The sequence below is a fragment of the Micromys minutus genome (genome assembly GCF_963924665.1).
Source record: "Micromys minutus genome assembly, chromosome: 28".
NCBI lineage: Eukaryota > Metazoa > Chordata > Mammalia > Rodentia > Muridae > Micromys > Micromys minutus.
The window spans coordinates 8,191,340-8,213,463 of record NC_137963.1 but is presented as its reverse complement, the minus strand read 5'-3'; the positions used below and the strand labels follow the sequence as shown (position 1 = coordinate 8,213,463).

General features: G+C 39.7%; 1 pseudogene across 1 annotated transcript; it reads right to left on the bottom strand.

Annotated features, from left to right (window-relative positions):
• Window positions 1–1,221: 1,221 nt before the first annotated feature.
• Window positions 1,222–1,431, bottom strand: LOC308438757 (BBSome-interacting protein 1-like; annotated as a pseudogene). Its single transcript has one exon. The product of its transcript is annotated as a BBSome-interacting protein 1-like (transcript).
• Window positions 1,432–22,124: the final 20,693 nt, after the last annotated feature.

Genomic DNA, 22,124 nt, shown 5'->3' with positions numbered 1-22,124 from the left:
AAACAGTTGCCTCTCTGGAAAAGGTCTTGGCTACTCCTTTGTTAGAGGTGACTGGCAAAGACTCATCTCGGAGAGGGAAAAAAAAGTATCTGCTTCCTTGTAGGATGAAAGCTTGGCTGTGTGCCTACTACCTAAACTATACTGCTTGCAAAGCACTCGACATGGTTTGGAGGCAGAGACTCTGAGTACTGGAAGGTCTGCTTCCAAACCCTGACCTCATGCAAGACCACACTCAACCAGACAGCCACCAAGCAGCCAGTACAGCAGATTGATGTTTTAAAGTCTCACATATTTTAGCTTATCCTGTCAGAAAAGTCCTTTTCTAAAAATACAGCATATCATATGCTTTACTCTTCATTTGATGACCATTTGCCTCTCCTTTTCCTTTCAACCTCATTTGGTTGATTGATTGATCGATCGATTGATCGATTGATTTTCAGTGCCGATGTAGGCTAGGCCAGAACTTCACCACTGAGCTATAGAGCAGCTACTTTGGAAATTAATCTGCTCCCATCCTCAAGTGTTTCTTGTTTGTTGTAGAGACAGACTCTCACTTGGTACCCAGGTCGGTCTCTAATATACCATCTTTTCTTTCTCAGCTTTCTCAGTGCTGGTTATATAAGAACACACCATCATGTAAAACTATCAAGAGCTATTAAATGAAAAATACCTTCCTATAAGGCAGTGTGTCTCAAACATTGTTCATATGCACCAGAAACGCCTGACAAGCTTAATAAAATAGAAGAACGCTAGACTCTGCTTTGAGAGCTTCAGATACTTGAGGTCAAGCTAAGGGAAGCGTTGGAGAACTTATATCCATCGAAAGTTCCTGGATGATGGAGGTACTAGTCGGCCGGGAGACCCACTGTGACAAATGTTGATGTAAAAGCTCAGCACTACCAATTTTTTTTCACATTAGAGTTTATTTTCAGATTCAGGTCTCTAATAAACAAATCCTTGGTCCACAAAAGATGCATTTAATTTCTTACATTCATAGCAATAGTGTGGTGAATAGGGTGAGAAATTTAAAAATTTAAAAATTCCATAAAACTTGGTTTAAAGTTTTCCTTTTAACACTAACCAGTGTTTAAACACCCAAATTTTGTGTTTTAAATTTTTGAGTGTCCAGTTTAAAGTATTTCTAGCCTACAGATGAAGGACAGTTTTCTAGTTACTGAACAGTTAAGGGTTAAAATGGGGCATCCCTTCCAGTGGTAGAGGTTAGTGGGTTATTTGCCGGTTGTCTTTTTCTGCCATTTCTTAGCGAACTGTATTCTCGCTGCTTGCTGCATTTTCTCCAGCTTTTCCAGAGTCAGAGATTTTTAAGGGCAAAAGCTTAGGTTTACACAGCACCATTGTAGTGACATCTTCCATAAACAACTGCCCCAGTTTTGGAAGGACTTCTCGGAACACCGACTTCACTTCCTTCATCTGCAAACTGTTGGACGGAGTGCTTTTGCGCCTGAAAACTGTTCTTTTTCTTGCAGTGTTAGGAATCTGATCTGTACTTATCAGAACGATTGACTTCTTGACTCAGAATTCCCACAGAACGAACTACAATGTCTCACTCTTCCACTCTGGGAGAGGAAGCATCCCAGGGTGTGTGTGGGGGTGGCACAGGCTGGGGCGACTACTCCCGCCTCCTGGCCATGACCCTACTAAGTCCAGCACTAGCACCTTTAAAGGCCAGACGTGTCAGGATTTTTAAGAGACAGAACTGAGTTGTTACATTAAGTTAATCTCACTTTGAGGTTCTTTTGAACCTTCTGGGGAGAAGGCTTGCTGTATGGTGACTGACTTTGTTTTTTGGTGTTCTTCTGATGAACCAAACTGGAGCATTCTTGTAAAATAGAGAAACAAAGCAAGCTTGGAAGAGGTGGAGAGAACTTTTAATGGCATTGGGAATCTGACTGATCAGGGGCTTCAGGGAATGCTTAAATATCCTTTGTCTTGGGCTCGCTCTTTTCCCTAAGACTTTTTGCAGAATAGACCTGTCAGCTCTGGAATGGAACATGGCTTGACTTTGTATAGTAATGCATGTCTTAACAGACTCATACTCTCACAATAATGCTATTTGTTGGACAGACCTTATCAATTTGGAAGTTCTTTTGAGCAAATATGCCATCTTGTTACATGATTATAGAGCACCTACTATGTGACAGGAACCGTTTAGAGGTTCCCTTGTGCCTTTGGGTTCTACGGAAATATTTGGGATGGAGAAACGAGAGTGGTGAAGACAGATTTAGAGTTAAAAATTTCCACAATAAACAGATAAGGAGAAGGGGTCACGACTAAGTAATAAAACTGGCAAACTTCCAAGATGATTGACATCTTCCTCACCCTCCTGCTCAAAGGCAAAAGCCTGGCATCTTAAAGCAAAGTCGAGAAAACACAACACAACACAGCCTACTCTGTGTTGTCTGTTTACTTTTTATTTTAATTTTCATTTTGTTTGTTTATATACACACACACACACACACACACACATAGATATAGATATATAGACATATAGATACAGATACAGATATATGGGAAGAGAGGTGAGTAGGATCTGGGAGAAATTAGGGTGGGGAGTCGGGGGCAGAGAGAAAAAAGAAACCAGAGGCCTGGAGGGCGATTCCACCACCAGTAAAACCTCCTGCTTAAGATCTGACCTGAGAAGTTCAACCTTCATAAGGACATGTTTTCAGAAAGGTTGTGAGCTAATCAGCCACCAACCTTAAATTGGGGTAGGAAGACTTTTAAAGACTTGAAAAACAAGCTCTGGAGAACAGATTGCATTTTCAGGCTTTAGAGTCCCCTCTCTGCTTTGTAGAAACTTTTTTGGTGTGCCTGTTTCATGTGTGTGTGTGTGTGTGTGTGTGTGTGTGTGTGTGCTCCAGCCTCTCTTGTTTCCTCAAAGCCTTTCTTTACCTACTGTTGCTATCTTCTGTGTTGAGAATTTCTCTGCCGCTACCTGTAGTGCTCCAAGCTTTTCTTCCTTTTAATCCTTAAGTGGCAGAGAAAATGAACCTGATCAGGACCCTTAGATGGCAACATTGAGATCTGTCAGGCTTTATGTAATGATGAAAATATTAAATCTTTACTAGTCGGTTCCCTCATGGCGGCTGACCAGTCTTTTATACACATAGGATGATTTGTAAGACAGTAACAGGACCAAAACAGATCTCTGCTCCAGGAAATCCTGAAGAGAACATTCTGGTCACCGGTTTTGTATTTTTCTTTGAATTCAAGGTGCACCAGTAAACACGATTGGCGTGCATCTTACAATATTTGGGTGTTTGTATATCTCAGTGTCTTTAGGTCTTCAAGGTAATTTGGGACTACAGTAAGAATAGTTGCTTCTGTAGGCTTTTCTAAAGCCAAAATTCCAAGGGTTCCAGGAATTTAAATTTAGCCATAAAGAAACTTGTTTCTAGGCTTTACCAAAGTCAGGCTTATCTAAAAGTAATCAAAATGTGAATTTTCAATATACTTCCTAAAATGATTTGGGTCTGGTGCTTTCAAATGCTAATTGTTAAGGAAACTGGTGGAAGCAAAATCTGATTACAGAGTTTAGTCAAGATAGTTAGACACACCTTTTTATTAAGTGCAATAAAGATATAGTCTGAAGTTCTTTGGAAGACTAAATGTCAAGTGATATTAGTTTTAGGATTTACCTGTATAATTTACCTGTATATTTTTGAGGTGTTTTACCTAACACACACACATGTTTCAAGGATGTTGAGATTGGCGAGACTTTCTTTGAAGTAGTTACTAAGAGATATCATACTTTGTTAAGACTAATATATATTAGTATCAAATTTCAATATATTTCTTTAATGTTTTTTTCTTCTTCTTAGTCTCCTTGATGTGGGCATTTGAAAACAGGTCTCGGAAGGAATCCTAAGGGACATCCAAATGTGAAAAGTTGTGTGTGTGATCAAAACTATCCTGTTACTGGTGCTCATAGGTCCTACAATAGGCAGCTTGTATGGAAACAAAACAAATTGAAAGAATGATTGGTAGAGGAGGTGATTTTATTTGAGTCTCGGTGTGGGAAAATGCAGCAGAATCCAGATGCATTGTCCAAATGGGAAATGACCTCATGAGTTTTTAATTGGAAAAATAGATGGGGGAAAAACAATCCCATGAGCGGACCAGTTCTTTGTTCTCCACTGAAAATTTTCGAAGGCTAGAGATTGGTTCTGACTTTTCTGCATTTCTTCCCCTGCTCCCCCAAGAAGCAGCAAATTCTTGCGTTCTCATAAACACACTAAAAGAGCAGATGTCTGGAAAAGTTAGAGTGCCAGGTAAAGATGTTTTAGAATGCAAGTCAATAATGGGCAGAGGGGTGAAGGAGTCAGTGGGCCCACCTGGCAGGAGCTTGTCCACTGGGCATAACAGTGCCCGCCTAAGGAAAGCTATTTGCTGCTAGCTAAGACATCTTTATAGATTTTAGTGGTCTGCTCCAATAAAAACAATACTACACAGGAGGCTAATGATAGATTTAGAGTCTATGATCACTGGCTTATTTAAAGCTTGCTTTGGGGCTGGACAGATGGTTCAGGAGTTAAGAGCACTGACTATGCTTCCAGAGGTCCTGAGTTCAGATCTCAGCAACTACGTGGTGGCTCACAACCAACTGTAATGAGACCTGATTCCCTCTTCTGGTCTGTCTGAAAACAGCTACAGTATAGGTATACGTAATAAATAAATAAATCTTAAAAAAAAAGCTTGCTTTTTGTTCATTGCCTTTTTGATAAAAGACAATGAGATTTCTTCTCCTTTGCCTGGGCATTCCATCAGTTTTTCTGTGTTGTTTAAAGAGTTTTTTTTTTTTTTTTTTTTTTTTTTTTTTTTTTTTTTTTTTTTTCTTTTTTTTAATACTGAGAATTGTCTTTTGAAAAACTTGATATTATGATAGAATATGCTTAATGCTAAGTATTTTTTGTTTGAAATTCTAATTCTATCTTGTTCCTTCTGCAGTGACTCTGTACTTGTTATGTTCCATGAATTACAAGTAAACCATTACTAACAGAAGTTTAGTTAATTGTATTCATCATTTAAAATGTGGCCCCATTACTTAATGTTTCAGAAAGCTATCTGTTAAAAAAAAAAAAAAAAAAAAAGGAAGAAATAAAGAAACCAAAGATTCCCAGGCAGACACTCTGTGCAATTTTCTTTATTATGCGGGAGAGAGAGAGGGGGAAGGGAAAGAGGGAATAAAGGGAAGTGGGGATAGCTCAAATCTGACAAAATGTCAACTATGGAATCAGACATTACAGATTTTCTATTAAAGTCTTGTCATTTCGAGATAAAAGGCACACGGCACCTCATAATTTATCTCACATTCATGTATCTAGAATAATGTTTTTAAGTTTCATAAAGAGCTTTCTCATAAATTCCAGTTTCTGCAAGTACTTTCTCTGTGTCTCATACTGTCTAGTTTTGGTGACTGTTTCCTGAGACTAGCTGACATCTTAGTATTTTGAGCCGCTCATTACGTTTAAACTGTGGCCTGTTTCATGTCCGGCTCTCATCTCAGTGTGTGTCAATGATTTAGGGGACCCACTTTTCCATCAATTTTCTAAGGTTTTATTTTCCAATCTGTCTAGTCTCATTTAGCTATTCTTAATAAAAGGGCAGTTGCTTTAACTTCAGTTGTTTACCTCTTAGCATATGGATGGATCTGGTATGTTCTTTAAAATCTTAAAAGATCTTAAAAGTAATCTTTGGGCTTTGCTAGATATTTATCTGTTGAGGACTATACAAATGCATGTTCCATAAGTGGTTGCCTGCCATCTTCCAAAAGAAACTGATTTGTTCTATGTGATAAACTTGGGACAAGATTTTAGGTTATTTTTAAGTGCTCCGTGTTTTCTGCTGTTTGTGTTTCAACCTTTGAAGACTTAAGATATTGTCTTTAAAAGTTAAGCTTCACTTAAGAATCATCTTGGGTCACTATGCTTAAGTAGCTTTGTGAACAACTATTTTGAATTGATGCTAGTCCCCGTAATGCCCGTATGTACCTGATTAAAAATATCTAGAGTTGAATATTGAAACTTTACAGATTCTGCGTAAGAGCCAACATTTGCTGTTGCTTTGTACAATGCCTTTGTAGCAGCCAGATGTGGATGAAGGAGAGACAAATCCAAAGACTGCATCTAGCCAAAGTCAGCCTGAGCAGCAAGCACAGCAGGCCAGAACAAGCCCTGGTTCTCTTTGAATAGCTTAGGATAACTGACTGAGTGAGCAAGACATTTTGTTGAGATTGTGGATTAAGAGGAAATAACAATGAATTCTTTCCATCAGTACAGCTGCTGTGTTCCAAATGATGGGGTCTCTATTTCACCTTGCTACTGTTTCTCTTTAGCCAATGTCTCCTCCAACCAACTGGCACCTGCTTCAGATGGATAGTGGAGGACCTTCAGAGACCCCCCCACCCTCTGTAGAAAAGTTTTTTTACTACGGGGAAGGTATAAAGCTGAGCTCCCCATATCTTAAAGACTTTCAAAGGGTGTTTAAAAAGTTGCTGTTCTGCTTTCTACACTACTTAACCAAAAATGTTTACTGCTGTTTTAAAAATAACTTCACGAGAATTCTGTCATCAGTCTACTTGTTGCTAGCTTTATGTACTATATATGTACTATATAAGCCTTATTAAGATTGGCAGGTGTTAGATCTTTTAAAATCTGTATGTAATTACCTAATTTTAAAATAGTTTTACTTTTTTTTTTTGGTTCCGTTTCTGTAAAACTTTGTAGCTAATCATTGTGTTCTACTTGACAGTGTGTTTTTGACAAGTCTTATGACTAAACTGTTAATATCCCAAAGACAAGCAGTTTTCTGACAAAGAAAGGTAAATAATATTTTTAGACCCTAATTATTCACAGGACATGCAGAATAGACTTCACGTGTACCTACCTGTGGTGGTTTGAATATGTTTGATCCAGGGAATAGCGCTATTAGGAGGTGTGGCCATGTTGGAGTAGGTGTGGCCTTGTTGGAGGAACTGTGTCACTGTGGTGGTGGGGCTGTGAGACCCTCCTCTTATCTGCCTGGAGGTCAGTCTTCTCTAGTTTGCCTTTGGATCAAGATGTAGAGCTCGAAGCTTCTCAGTGCCATGCCTTTCTGGATGCTGTCGTGCTTTTACCATGATGATCACGCACTGAACCTCAGAACCTATAAGCCATCCCCAATTACATGTTGTCATTTATAAGAGTTGCCTTGGTCATGGTGTCTTTTTACAGCAATGAAACCCCTAACTAAGACACTACCTAACAGCTACCTCTATGTACTAAGTCCTTCACATGTGTCATTTAATCTCCACCCTCAATGTGGGATCAAATCACATCAAATTGGATAAATCTTTCCCTGCCATCTTAGAAAAATGGAGAATAAACTACCAGGTAGTCAATCAACAATCTTTTTAGAGAATATTCTTCAGGGACAAGGGTGTAGAGGATGTTGTAATAAAGTTATTCTGGATGTGGTACTCCTTGCCTGTAACCCAGTGTTTGGGAAGCTAAAACAGGAGGATCATAAGTTTGAGGCTGGACTGGAGAGATGGTTCAGTGGTTAAGAGCACTTACTGTTCTTCCAGAGATCCTGAGTTCAAATCGTAGCAACCACATGGTGGCTCACAACCATCTGTAATGAGATCTAGTGCCCTCTTCTGGTGTGTCTGAAGACAGCTACAGTATACTTATGTATAATAAATAAATAAATCTTAAAAAAAAGAAAAAATGAAAAAAAAAAAAAAAAAAAAAGAAGTTTGAGGCCAGGATAGGCTCTCCTGATGAGACCCTGTCTCAAACAAGCGAAATGGAGTTCCTTGAGTGACCTTTCCAAAACTAACCCTTCAAGAATGTTTCTTTTTTGTTTTGTTTTGTTTTCCACAACCATCTATGTACATTTGCTTTTTCACCAGTGAGATCTCTCTTACTTTTTCTTTCCATAGTAAAGAAATCGAAGCATAGCCGTTTTTATCTTTGTTATGGGGACTCATTTTAGCCTCAAACCAAAGTAAAAGGTTAGGAGGCATCGATGCCAGTCCTGGTTCATCCAGCTACGAATTTTCTAAAAGCTTGTCTCTGCGTTTAAATAGTCCAGGTTTATGACATCACTTTCTGTGAGAGAGATAAGGTGTCACTGTTGCCCTTGCTGCCTTGCAACTTTCTACCCTTGAACTCATAGAAATCGTCCTGCCTCTGCCTCCTGAGTACTGAGAATAAAGACATCTACCACATCTGGCTTTGAAAGGGGCTTTTCACTTCATTTCATGAGCATCGTTGGGCATTAACCTTCAGAAATGCTGCTTTTATCAGCTTATATACATGACAGCAGGCTGGAATTTATTTCATCATTCTCAGACTCCTCCATGTTCACTTGGTGCCATATGCTGATTTTTAGAACAAAGAGTTCAGTGACTAAAGGTCATTATACCTTGTCTTTCTGGTGGCTTGATAGCATGTACGTGGGGAGAAATATAATGAGGTTGGATTATAGTTAGGATCTGGAGATACTCCAAGGTGACAGTAACAACAATATAATAAACAATCGCTAACACCGGGTGAGTGATTGTTGTTTCTCGTGTTTCGTAATCGTTAGTTCGTTATTGTTATTTTTCCTGTTTTGTAGAAGGGAAACATGAGGTATAGAGAATTGAAGTTAGTTAACCAAGGTAGGTGGCAGGTCTTATTCAAACCCATGTTCTTTGGCTACCAGCATCTACCTTTAACCAGAAAGAGCCTGTTTCTGCCTGAAACTCTTCTAATGGGTAAAAGACCTCCTCCCCATACATAGCAGCTTTGTTGCCTGTTGATACTTGGCAGAAGTGGAGATGGTACCTCTATTGCTCACTATGTATTTTGGCCCTCTTTTTGCCTCCTTTCTTTCTTCTTCACCAGTTGCTCACCGACCTGCCCATGAAAGGACGGGACAGAGCATGAGATTCGAAACAGTTGACTGATTGATTCTGTGTATTAAGGGAACATATGAATTGCTGTGTTCTCACACAGATCTTTATTGTGGAAGGGAGGGAGGGAGGGCAGAAAGGAACGGAAACAAATGTTTCAGAAGACTGGGTTTTGTTTTTGACAACTATTAGGACATTAGGTTTGTTTCATGAGAGGTGACTTTTCCCTTACAGTTCCCACAGAGTCTATTTCAAGAGGTTCTTTTCTCACATGTTGGCACGATGCCGCAAATAAGCTGTACATAAGACTTCCTAGAGATGACTATGGCTGTGAATTCTGGAGGATGCAAATACTTTCTACTATAGGTTGTCTTGGTTACAAATGACCTTCTAACAACTGGTCAACTTGGACAGATAGAGAGGTTCCTCCTCTTGTCCAATGTGCTACTTACAGCCTGGGTTCTGATATTATTTTGCTGTGCCTCCTTATATTTGCTTAATAGGTACTGGTGTAACAAGAGACTACACAGAGGTATTTAGACCCAAATGCACCCTCCTGGTGCATTTATTTATTTTATTTTTAGTGTGTGTGTGTTGCCTGCATATATGTACTTGCACCACGAATGTGCCTTGTGTTCACTGTGGCCAGAACAAGGCATTAGATATGCTGGAAGTGGAGGTATGCTGTTTGTGAACTGCTGTGTGGCTCCTGGTGGGAACTGGGCCCAGTACCTGTGCAACACCAGCATGTGTTCTTGACTACTAAGTCATCTTTGCAGTTCCTGGTTTCTTTTTTTTAAAATAAGATTTATTTGTAGTATTCTGAATTTTGTATATATGCATTACCTCTGTGTTGGTGTGTGTACCAGGGTACAGGTGCTCGTGGTGGCATCAGATTCTTTAGAGTTGTAGTTATCGGTGGCTGTGATCAATCTAATCAAACATTGTGTCCTTCACAAGAGCAGTATGCAATTAACTACTAAGACATTCTATCCTGGTCCCCTGCTCTGATTTCTTTCTTTCTTTCTTCCTTCCTTCCTTCCTTCCTTCCTTCCTGCCTGCCTTCCTTCCTTCTTTCCTTCCTTTTCTTGTCTTTTAGATATTTATTTATGTATTTGTTTGTGTAGGTATATTTGCATATCTGAATGCATGTCACATGTCTGTGAGTGCCTAATGAGGTAAGAGAAAGACAAATGTCTCCCTTACCTGGAATTACAGGAAGTTCTTGACCCCATGACGTGGATTCTGGAAAGGGAACTTGGGTCCTCTGGAATAGACATTAGTGTATTTAACCACTGAGCCATCTCTAGAGTGTAGAGCTTAATGAGTGGTTGTGGCACCTTGGAAGACAATGCAAAGAGCCATGCAGAAGATAGAGGCCTGGCTTCTACAGTTTAAAGGAGATGTTTGGGAGACACTAAGACTCTTTCAGAGCAGCTCATGTAATATTTTGAATCAATCATCTGTGGTGTCTGGAAATCTGGAGCTAAATAACCAACTGAGGGACCCCTAAAGTGAAGTCGTTACTGGGACAATTGATGCTGGCCAGCTGAACTTGAGATATAAACAGTGAGTAAGAGACCAGGATCACTGAGGTAATAATTTCTGGGGGGGGGGGGGGGTGTTTCTTCAGGCTCAGAACACAGAAGTTTGGCCTCAAGGAACCAAGACTGAATTTTATTCTGCCACCTGAACTTGGTAATGTGTAAGAGTCTCCTATGAGGTATTGGTTTTGAAGGCATAAAAGGGTCATGGAGAACAGCTAAAGCTTGGCACAGTGAGGGGTAAAGAGACACTATTTGTGAAGGTACAGTCTTAGTTGCAGTGGAGATCTCCGTATTGAAGGGGTCCTGAAAGAAAACTGAAGTTTGGCCCCATGTGGAAATTCCTGAAGAGAGCCTAGGAAGGCTTTATTGAAGGTGCAGCCTGTGGAAATGCTAGTGTATTGGAGATTCTAGGACTGTTGGATGACCAGTAGGATAGAACAAATGTGGAGTGCAGCTGGCCTAAACCTAGCATAAGAATACCCACATTATGGGCGGCAGGTATAGAGAAGGGAAGCTACTTAGGCCCTTTGAAACCTAGAGGATCTTAAGTCCCAGAGATCTGACAGTGAACTTTGCAATGTTGGACTTGGATTTTGTTTTGATTTACTTGTAACTGTGCCCTGGCTCTTCTTTCTTCAAATAAGATGACTGGAACTTATTTTTTATTTTGTAGGAACCCACAGTTAATAGACTTTTGATTTTTAAAGGCCAATTGGATTTTTAGAAAGATAATGGATATTTTAAAGAGACTGAACTTTTATTCATTGTAGGACTCTTAAAGTTTCACTATGTTTGTATTGTGATATTGATATTAGTATGAGATACAGAGGGTAAAAATGGGAGTATGAGTTAATGTTTAATATTAAGGCATTGATATTTCAAGTTGACAAGGGGTGATTGGCTTTTCAACTTGATAGCAGTTAAGGTTGTCTCAGAAGAGGACAATGAACTGAGAAAATGGCTTCATCATATTGCCTGTATGGGAGTCTATAGAGCCCTTCCTGGATTAATGATTGATTTAGGAAGGTCCAGCTCACTGTGATTTGTGCCACTAATGCACGGGCTACATAATAAAGCAGACTGAGCAAGCCATGTACAGCAAGTCTGTAAGCAGCTTTCCTCCATGGTCTCTGCTTCAGTTCCTACCTCAGGTTTCTGCCTTTAGTTTCTATCCTAACTTTCTATCTAACTTCCCCTAGTGATGAACTGTGACTGGGACATTTAAGCCAAATAAACCCTTCCCCCACAAGTTGTGTTGGGTCATAGTGGTTTTTGTACAGCAATACAAAGCAAAATAGAATGTAGATTATTGCCGGAATCAGTATGAAAATTCTTATTTCTTCTGCCTAGTTTTGTCCTGGAATCTATTTTGTTAGTTGTTAGAATGGCCATCCTCATTCAATGGAGGGCATTCATTGCTATGTATTATGCAGGTCAAATGTGATACCACAAAGAGAAGGAGGGAAGGAGGGAAGGAGGGAGAGGGGAAGGGAAGGAGAAAACAATGTTAACAGACAGATTAAGTCCATGAAGTAGGAAATGAGAGGAAATGATGGCAAGAAAAACGAAGATATTGAAATTGAGTAATAACTGGGATTCTGCTAGTTTCCTGATTTACCCTTGTTCAATCTATTGGGAACTCTTCTGCTTCTTGGACTCAATCGGCTGCCCTTAAACCTTGGCACTCTTAACTTTTGTTTCTTTTTTGGTAATATTAGTTTAGTGAGCTTCTCTTATTGGCTGTAGCAGTGATATGCTATGTAACAAATCAACTAAACTTGAGTGGCATAAAACAAGTACAGTAGTTACCAGTGTGCATCTCTACAACCAACATAAATTTTGATTTGCTTTTCTTATGTAACAACTTGAAGATGGGGTATGGAGTATTGAAACCATCTGAAATCTTGCTCACACATGTCTAGTACTTAGGCATATTAGTTAGGGTTTTTATTGCCATAATAAAAGACTATGATCAAAAGCAAGCTGTGCAGAAAAAGTTGATTTGCCTTTTACTTCCATGTTGTGTGTAATTTTATGCTTTACATGTCTTTGCTTCCAGCCCCCACCCAGCTTCCATTTTGTTCACCCACCTTTGCTTGGGAGAATGAATGAGCTTCCTGCCCCGACCTTGCTTCCTTTGAATCCTGGGGCAAACACACACACACACACACACACACACACACACACACACACACACACACACCACACACACACACACACACACACACACACACACACCCCCCCCCCCCCCCCCCCACACACACAGAGAGAGAGAGAGAGAGAGAGAGAGAGAGAGAGAGAGAGAGAGAGAGAGAGAGAGAGAGAGTTTGTCCCTTTACAACTTGCTGGCACAATTTCTGGGCTCTGCCATCTCTCACCTGGAAAATTGTGCTCTTATTAGTTTCTTATTTCAGTCTTTCCCACCCTAACTTCAGTTGCTAAAATCCTCAACTTCCCCTACCCCTAGGGACAGCCTTTGTTGCCACTCTGTTTTGAGATCTCACATGGTTGATGACTTCTTCCCCGTCCAAAGCATGGTAGAAACTCCTCTTCTCCTTCCTTGTGTCTGCCCTTTTCTTCTGGGACTCAGAAATCCTTCTGCCCAGTAATTGGCCCCAGCTCTCTTTATTGAGAAATCAAGAACCAATTGGGGAACAGGACTTTAGCATCAGACCTACCTCTTACACTTCTGAACCACAATCCATTTATCCAAGGACTTCAAGGCAGAAAGTCTAAGTGGAAACCTGGAGTCAAACTGAAGAAGAGATGATGAAACATCTCTTCTTCACTTGTTCTTTGTTGGGTATCTCATTTAAAGGTGGCACTGCCTCCAGTGAGGTGGACCTCTGGCAGCCATCATCAATGAAATTACCCTATTGTGTTGCCTGTAGACCAATGGAGGCATTTTTCTCAATTTAGGAATACAGTTTCTCAGATATGCCTGGATTTGTGTAAAGTTGAAAAGGCCAACCAATACACTAGACTAGAATGGTTGGAAGAATCAGAATTTCACAACTCTGGGGGCTGGAATTTGGGGGAAATGGTTACATGAGATTTTCTTGAGATATCTTTGTTCTCTGCTTTATGGTGGCTCCAGGGTAAAGAAATCATCAAAGAGAGTCATGGGGCTCCAAACTCACAGGTCCCACAAAGATGTGCAAGGCTTCCTTCATTGCCCCTGGGGGGTCCTAGTCTTAGGTAGTGTTAAACCATCATTTGCATTTTATCCCATTAATAGAATTTTATGAATTATGGAATTGACCTAGGTTCAAGGAGACCCCATTTCTTTGTAAAAAGTGTCAGCATCGCATTATAAGACTATATGGTGAGAATAGATATTAGGTAATCATAGTTAGAAGCTATAATTGCTCATACTTATAAACAAAAGAACATTAACCACCATGTGATTATTTCTAAACAATAGAACCCATTTGAGTTCCCAGAAAAGTATTAATGATGTCACTGATCCGATATTTATGTTATGGGGATTCACTAGAGAAGACTGCTCATAAATGGGTTTAAGACAATAGGAAGTCTTTATTAGCTGATCAGCAACTATACTGGATGTTCAGGATCCCAGTGTAGTTCAGAGCCTTTCTTATGAAAGCTCTGTGAACTTTTAATTATAAAAAGCACGTTTTGCATTGATATATTTTAGTTAACAAGAGCAGTTATTCAGAAGCAGAAATACAGAAGCGTGAAAAGTAGGGTTAGTACATCTAGAGATGCTCTCAGAACTATGGATTTTGATAGACTAGGTCCTTACTTTCATTTTGCCGTGCTGTCTACATGCTGAGGTATACAACCTGAACAGTAAGCACTTCCATCATAGACTCAGTGGTGCTAAGGCCTGGGGCCCTGCTACAGTTTATTTCTCTTCTTGTTTTGAACAGATCACCACACTTATTTGTAGATAATCCCTGAGTTCAAATTAACAAGCAGCCTATTTATCTACTTATTTATTTACATTTGTATGGATGTTTTGCCTACATGTATGTCTGTGTACTATGTTCATGCCTGATATCCACTGAGGCTGGAAGAGATCATTGATCCTCTGGAACTGGAGTTACGGACAGTTGTGAACCACCATGCGTGTGCTGAGGATCAAATCCTGTTCATCAGGAAGAGCAGACAATGCTGTTAACTGCTGAGCCATCTATCCAACATCCTAGCAAGCAAGATTTTTTTTTAAGATGACTGGTTTCTTTTGATGAGGAATAGTCCTGTCTTTATTTTGCCTAGCAATTTGGTGTAAACCAAATTCAATCCCATATTGTTCATTCCAAAGCTTTCCAGACAACGTATGTTCAAATGTCATGTGTAAACATGGCCTTTCTTGCCTGGTAAATGGGATTTTTTTCTTTCTACTAGACTGTTCTCATTTTCTTAATAAATAATCTAGATTCTTTTTGTAGGGCCTCAAATATTCCAAAGCTTCGAAGCAGGCACAGCTGAGGGATGGATTGACGCCTTCTAGGCCAAGGTGCTATTTAAACTGTTATTGCTTCAGAGTCAGTAATAGAACTTTAACCTTATTGATGACTTTTCTCTTGATCGTGTGCAGATAGTGGAAAGTAGAAGAGGAAGAGGTGATGAGCTAGGACAGGGAGAAGCTGGAGTTACTATTTCTACAAAACTTAAAAAAAAAAAAAAGGACACTAGCTTTTTATTTGCTTCAACTGGATAGTAAAATTCTCAACTCCCTACAATTATATCAAGAAACCACTGTCAGCAGATGCGGTAGTCTTTCCCTCATTCCTTGGAGCTAAATCTAAGTATGTGCTCTTAGAGCCTCTCCTCATGGTTTTAAGACTTTTGGATTCTCCCTCTAAACCCCACTCCTGTGCCTCCCCATTTCTCTTCCCCCCTTTATCCCTTCCTTTTCCTTTTCTTTAGAATCAGGGTAGACTATCACGGGAATTTACAAGGACATGTGAAGGGAATGGAATCCTGGCACACTGACCTGTCTGCTTTATAGACAAGAGAAAGTCATCATTGCACAGTTAACAAAATTTGCTATGAAGGCTGATAATATAAAGCATTTTGTTTTTATTTGTTTTTGAGGCATGTCTCACTAAATAGTCCTTACAAGTCTGGAAATCCATCTGTAGATCAGAGCAGCTTTGAACTCATCAACATCTACCTGCCTCTTGGGAATGCTAGGATTAAAAGCATGTACCACCATGCTTAGCAAGACAACATAGAGATTTCAAATAAAAATGTTAAAATAGCAATGAATGATGTTAAGTCCTTAGCATGCATGGCCTTATTCTTTATCACATTGTAAACTGATGGCATAATTTTATAAACCCCAAGGGACCTGAGGATATAGCTCAATGGAACAACACCTTGCCTAGAGTTTGAGAAGACCTAGGTTCTATTCCAATCACCACAAAAAAACCAAAACAAAAAAATTAAATCATAAGCAAACCTCTTAAGTTATTAACAATAGTGACTCGATCCAAGAATAAATCAGCACCTAAGTTACCATCATTACCTACAATAATTACTAGAGATACGGAGTTCTTACTAGTACTGACAGGAAACCGGTTCTTTCTGTACTTTTTTCCTGCAGTATTTTTATGGCTATTAATAGAAATGTGAATCTCACATACGACTATTGAAATACATGCATTTTTATTATGTTGAGAACTATAAGTTTCCATTTTTAAATTTTTTGAGGTAGTCTCACTCTGTAGCTTAGGTTGGTTTTGAACTTGTGTAAATCTTCCTGAGTCAGTCTCCCGATTGCCGAGATTACAGGTGTGAGACACCACACTTTGGCAAATTGTCTATTACTATTATTATTGTTGTTGTTGAAATGTGATCTCACTCTTAGATTGTCCTGGAACTGTGTAGTCCAGTCTGGCCCCACACTCAGAACGATCCTCATTTCTCAGTCTCCCACATGCTGAAATATGCTACCATGTTTAGTTCAAGTTGCATTATTAAGTGACTAATATAGGGTCACTCAAGTTTTGCTCATGACTGTAATTCACATGTGTAGTCTTTGCTCCTAAAGATATGCTTCATAAGCTATGTCATTAAAAGCAACTTAGGGGAGAAAAATCGTATTTTTCCTAAGAGCTCTGCAATGACCCATTATCATTGTTGGGATTCTGTAAACCCCACCTCTCAGTTACCTAGTAACAGTCAGATATACCCCACCCCTCAATTACCTGGCAGTAGCCAGGTATGCTCCGCCCCAGTGACCTGACACTATAAAAGGGGCTGCTTGCCCCCTCCTCTCTCTCTTGGCCTCTCTTGCTCTTGTGCTCTTGAAGTCTTGCTCCCCCTCCTAACCCTCCTCTCCCCTTTCCCTTCCCCCCTCTGTCCCATGTGCTCATGGCCGGCCTCTACTCCTCTACTTCTCTCTCTCTCTGCCTCTACCACCCTCTTAACCCTCCCATGAACTGAATAAACTCTATTCTGTACTATACTGTTGTGTGGCTGGTCCCTCAGGGAAGGGATTCCCAACATGGACCCCCCCAGAGGCATCTCCCTTGCCCTCAGGCCTCGCCGCACCTCCATGGGCCATATGTCTCCCACTCTCTTCATCCTTCCCCTAACATTGGTGCTGTGACTCGGATTGTTATCCTCTCACAACATTGGTGCCCTGTGACTCTTCCTTTCAGTGACTTTTCCTTTCATTGGTGCCCCGTCATCTTTTCCTTACAATAATGGCATTCTAATGGCAGCAACTGGAAGAAGCTACTGATGTTCGCAGTCAGGAGTAGGAAGAGTTGGTTGAGTGCATGATCAATGAATTATGCCTCTATCATATTATGCCTATGTGTAATTGGGTTGGCATATGAGTGAAATGAAATACATTATGGGAAATGAGGTTTTATTACAATCTGACAATCAGAATATGGAATTGGGGCCAGATGGATCAGGGGGTAAGGGCAAGCCTAAAAACCTGAGTTCAATACCTGGAACCTACTGACTCCTTAAAATTGTCCTCTGACCACCACAAACATGTTGAGGTGTGGATACATGTACATTCCCACCCACTTAAACACACACACACACACACACACACACACACACGAATGAATGAATGAATGAATGAATAAATAAATAAACAAATATCTTCCCCTATAGATCTAATAAAAATAAACCCCAGGCTGAAACCTTGGGTCATTGAGTGAACCCAGTCCTATGAGATCCTGTCACTTTTGACAGTGAATCTGCCCTGTTTGATTGCTTTGCTTTAAATAAGGTAGTCTTGCTGTTTTGTCTCCAGTATATATTTTTATTTCATTCTTGAGTAAGACACCAAGAAGCTGGAAAGCAGCCCAGCCCAAGAACACCAGTAACAGGAAGAGTTTTAAAATAGCACATAGAGCTTGGATTGTGTACAGTTAGTGGTATTGTGGTAAATGTTTAGCAGTTGGATCTCTAGAGGAAGAAAATTCCAATTTGCTGTAGCATAAATATTTCTACCATGGCCAATTTCAAATACCAATATGGTGTCACGGAATGAGGAATTTGGAGATCCGTATAGCTGGCTTGTGGAATATGTGAATCAGTGCTGCACACCGCTATTTAGAAACTTTAGAAAACAAGTTGGGTGATACTTACATAAATCTTGATATAATACTAGAGGAAGCAAGGCATTTCATTGCTAAGGCATAAATTCATGGTATCATGATGATACAAACCCACCATAGTGTAACTGCTCTGCTGTGAACCACGACAGATAATGGAGGTCTAGGGCTGCATACTGGGTAATAAATGTTTCCAACTCTGCTTCACCCCATTGACCAAATGAAGATTGAAGTGTAAATATTAGATAGTGGCACCTGTACCCATGTGGTTTCATAAACACCTATGTGGAGACTAATCCTAATTTATCCATACCGTAGGCATATTGTGGTTCAAGTAGATTTTGTTAATACACTATTTTAATCTATTTTCTGTTGCTATAACAAACTATTAGAAGGTAGACGCTTTGTAAAACAAGGGGGATTATAATTCTGAGGCTCAAGGGCAAGATGCCAACATGCGCTCAGTTCTGGTGAGGATCTCATGATAGATTGGAGGATACGGGTGGTTACATGCAAGAGGGGAACCTGTTATGAAAGAAGTGAGGCAGGGAGGTATCAGGCGCTTTGGTAACAATCTCTAGGAAACTAGCTGGAGATCTTTGTGAACAATATAAACCACCTTTGAGGTAGCATTTTAAATTACTTAATTTCCATGTTTGGTACCCCCAGCCTAAAGGTTAAGGCTCCTCTCACTCAATACCACCATATCTAGGAGCAAGCCTCCAACACACAAGTTTTTGGGAAGATATGCTCATACCATATTCCAGACATAACACTGTTCAAAAAGAATAGCTTAAAGCAATTCATTGTTATCTTCACAAATCCCTGATTGTCTGGGTTCATCTGAAATGTTCTGATGCTCTCAGAGTCTTTCCCATTATTGTAATCAGACTATGCCTCTGCTTGATGTCCTGGGAAAGCTTGATGCTGATTGAACAACACAGCTTGTTGTTCATGTCTAGTGTCTGTGGAACCCTATCTTTTCATGTGGAGTTTCATTTTCTAGCCATCTTCACATGGCCTCTCTTTGCAGTGGATGGTCAGACCTTTTACAGATGAGTAGCTTACAGTACAGTATCAGAAATGATTAGAATTCTCTAAGTCTCAGACTGGGAATAGCCACATTGTCACTTTGGCTGTATTAGTGAAAACAAGTCACGGGGTTAATGCAGAGGCAGAGTTAGAAGTACCTATGTGCCAGGAGGTTAGTACTGTTTTCAGCCATTTTAGACTGAACTTAAATCACTTGTATTTAAGAGTTTATGTGTTCCTATGGGGGGTGACCCCCAGTGTAAGCTGACTAATTCAGAAATGTACTTATTCATCTAGATAAGCTACATATTTCCAAAAACAAAAAAAATAAACAATGAAGCAACAAAACCACATAGTCTCTTGAGGTCTGGTGGTTGTCCAGACATGTTGCTTTTTCAAAGAAGACTCAAAGATGCAGGCTGTTTATATGTTGTTGGCAAACCATGTTAGATTAGTGACTTCTTGCTAATAGATGATGCCAAAGGAGGGAGAACAGAGGATTCATAGCTCCTAGCTTAATTGTATCCAGAATTAACCATAGTCCCCTGTCAAAGATCTAAGCAAACTGGGACATTTTGGGGACCATGTGGATATCTAGTGATCAGTAAATATTTTTCCTCTAAAGTTATGTGCTGTTCTTGACAGCTGCTATGATTTCGATCTGACAGGTTTTCTAATGACAAGTTGTTAGAAGTTTGTTCCCCATATATCAGTCTTGCTGATATGTGGTAGAGTATCTGTAAAGTAGGGTCACATGTTAGGAAATTATATCACTGAGAACAGGCCCTTAAAGAGAATATTGGGATCTACCCCTACCCTTGACAGAGGCTTTGAGTGGAGCACCTTTGTACTTACAAGAACTCTCATGATACATCACCACAGGCACAAAATAGAGAGATAAATGACCATGATCTAACACATATGAAATTGTGAGTCAAAATACACTGTTTCTCACAACAGTGCAATGTTGACCATCCTGGAGGCTCTCTTGCTCCTTAAGGTTCACCTTCCTCTTGGCCCTCATGTCAAGGGAATCAGTTGGATCTCTTTCAATCCTTCTCCCTACTCATACTACCCATCTCCCTGTTTCAGCAGGCATACTTAGGGAACCCATCAGCCAAGCCTGACAGAGAAGCAAGAAGGCCAGCTAAGAAGGTAGATGAGCCTCAGAATTTCATTCTCCCTCCTATCCTCAAATCTAATCTTTAGTTTCATACTCATTTCCATACCACAGACTACTGTGGCCTCTTTCCTCTTCCCCAGGAGACTAATCAGATCCTGGTGGAACATCTGCTTTCCTTCATCCTATGGTTTTTCCCTCTGAGCCCAGCTAAATTCCTAAGTCTCTGCTCCCAATACTTAGAAACACATTTCACATAGAAACCCCAGAGGCCATACCTAGGAGGATCCTAGAAATATTTCCTACCAAGCAACTTAGAGCTACCATACTCTCCTAATAATCAGAGAGGGTATCAGAAACCAGGGGAAAATGTTCAGGTTTTATGTGTATGTGGCTATCCTGGTTTTTTATTTGTTTGATTGTTTGTTTTTGTTGTTGTTAAAGACCAGCCTTAGTCCATGGTGATCTGAGAGGATGCATGAGATTATTTTGATCTTCTTATATTTGTTGAGGCCTGTTTTGTGACCAATTATATAGTCAGTTTTGGAGTAGGTACCATGAAGTGCAGAGAAGAGGGTATATTCTTTTGTTTTAAAATGAAATGGCCTACAGATATCTGTCAAATCCTTTTGGTTAATAACTTCTGTTAGTTTCACTGTGTCTCTGTTCAGGTTCTGTTTCTGTGATCTGTCCATCAAAGAGAGTAGGGTGTCAAAGTCTCCCACTATTATTGTGTGTGGTGCAATGAATGGTTTGTGCTTTAGTAAAGTTTCTTTTATGAGTGTGGGTGGCCTTGCACTTAGAGCATAGATATTCAGAATTGAGAGTTCATCTTGGTAGATTTTTTTCCTTTGATGTGTATGAAGTTTCCTTTTATCTTTTTTGATAAGTTTTGGTTGAAAGTCAATTTTATTGGATATTAGAATGGTTCCTCCAGCTTGTTCCTTGGAACCATTTTCTTCGTAAATTGTTTTCCAGACTCTTACTCTGAGATGGTGTGTGTCTTTGTCACTGAGGTGCATTTCCTCTATGCAGCAAAATGCTGGGTCCTGTTTACTTATCCAGCCTGTTCGTCCATCTTTTTATTAGGGAGTTGAGTCCATTGATGTTAAGAGATGTTAAGAAATAGTGATTATTGTTTCCTGTTATTTTGTTGTTAGAGATGCAATTATGTTTGTGTGTTTTTCTTTTCGGATTGTTGCAAGATTATGTTTGTGCTTTTTCCTAGAGTGTAGTTTCTCTCCTTGTGTTGGAGAATTCTATCTATTATCATCTGTAGGGATAGATTTGTGAAAGATATTGTGTGAATTTATTTTTGTCCTGGAATATCTTGGTTTCTCTATCTATGGTAATTGAGAGTTTGGCTGGGTATAGCAGCCTGGGCTGGGATTTGTGTTCTCTTATGGTCTTAAAGACATCTGTCCAGGATCTTCTAGCTTTCATGGTTCTTGTTGAAAATTCTGGTGTAATTCTAATAGCTCTGCCTTTATATGTTACTTGATCCTTTCCCTTTTGCTTTTATAATTACTGCTTTTATATTCTTTGCTTTGTAATTTGGTGTTTGACTATTATGTGTCAGGAAGATTTTTTTTTCTTCCAGTCAATCTGGACTTCTGTAGGCTTCTTGCATGTTATAGTGATCCCTTTCTTTAGGTTAAGAAAATTTTCTTTTATAATTTTATTGAAGGTATTTACTGGTCCTTTAAGTGGGGAATATTTGCTTTTTTCTATCTATTATTTTTAAGTTTGGTCTTCTCATGGAGTCCTGGATTTTCAGGAGGTTTTAGGTTAGGAGCATTTGGGATTTTACATTTTCTTTGACTGTTTTGTCAACGTTTTTTATGGTATCGTCTACACCTGGGATTTTCTCTTCTATCTCTTGTAGTCTGTTGGTGAAGCTTGCATCTATTATTCCTGATCCCTTTCCTACATTTTCTATCTCTAGGGCTGTCTCCCTTTGTGATTTCTTTATTGTT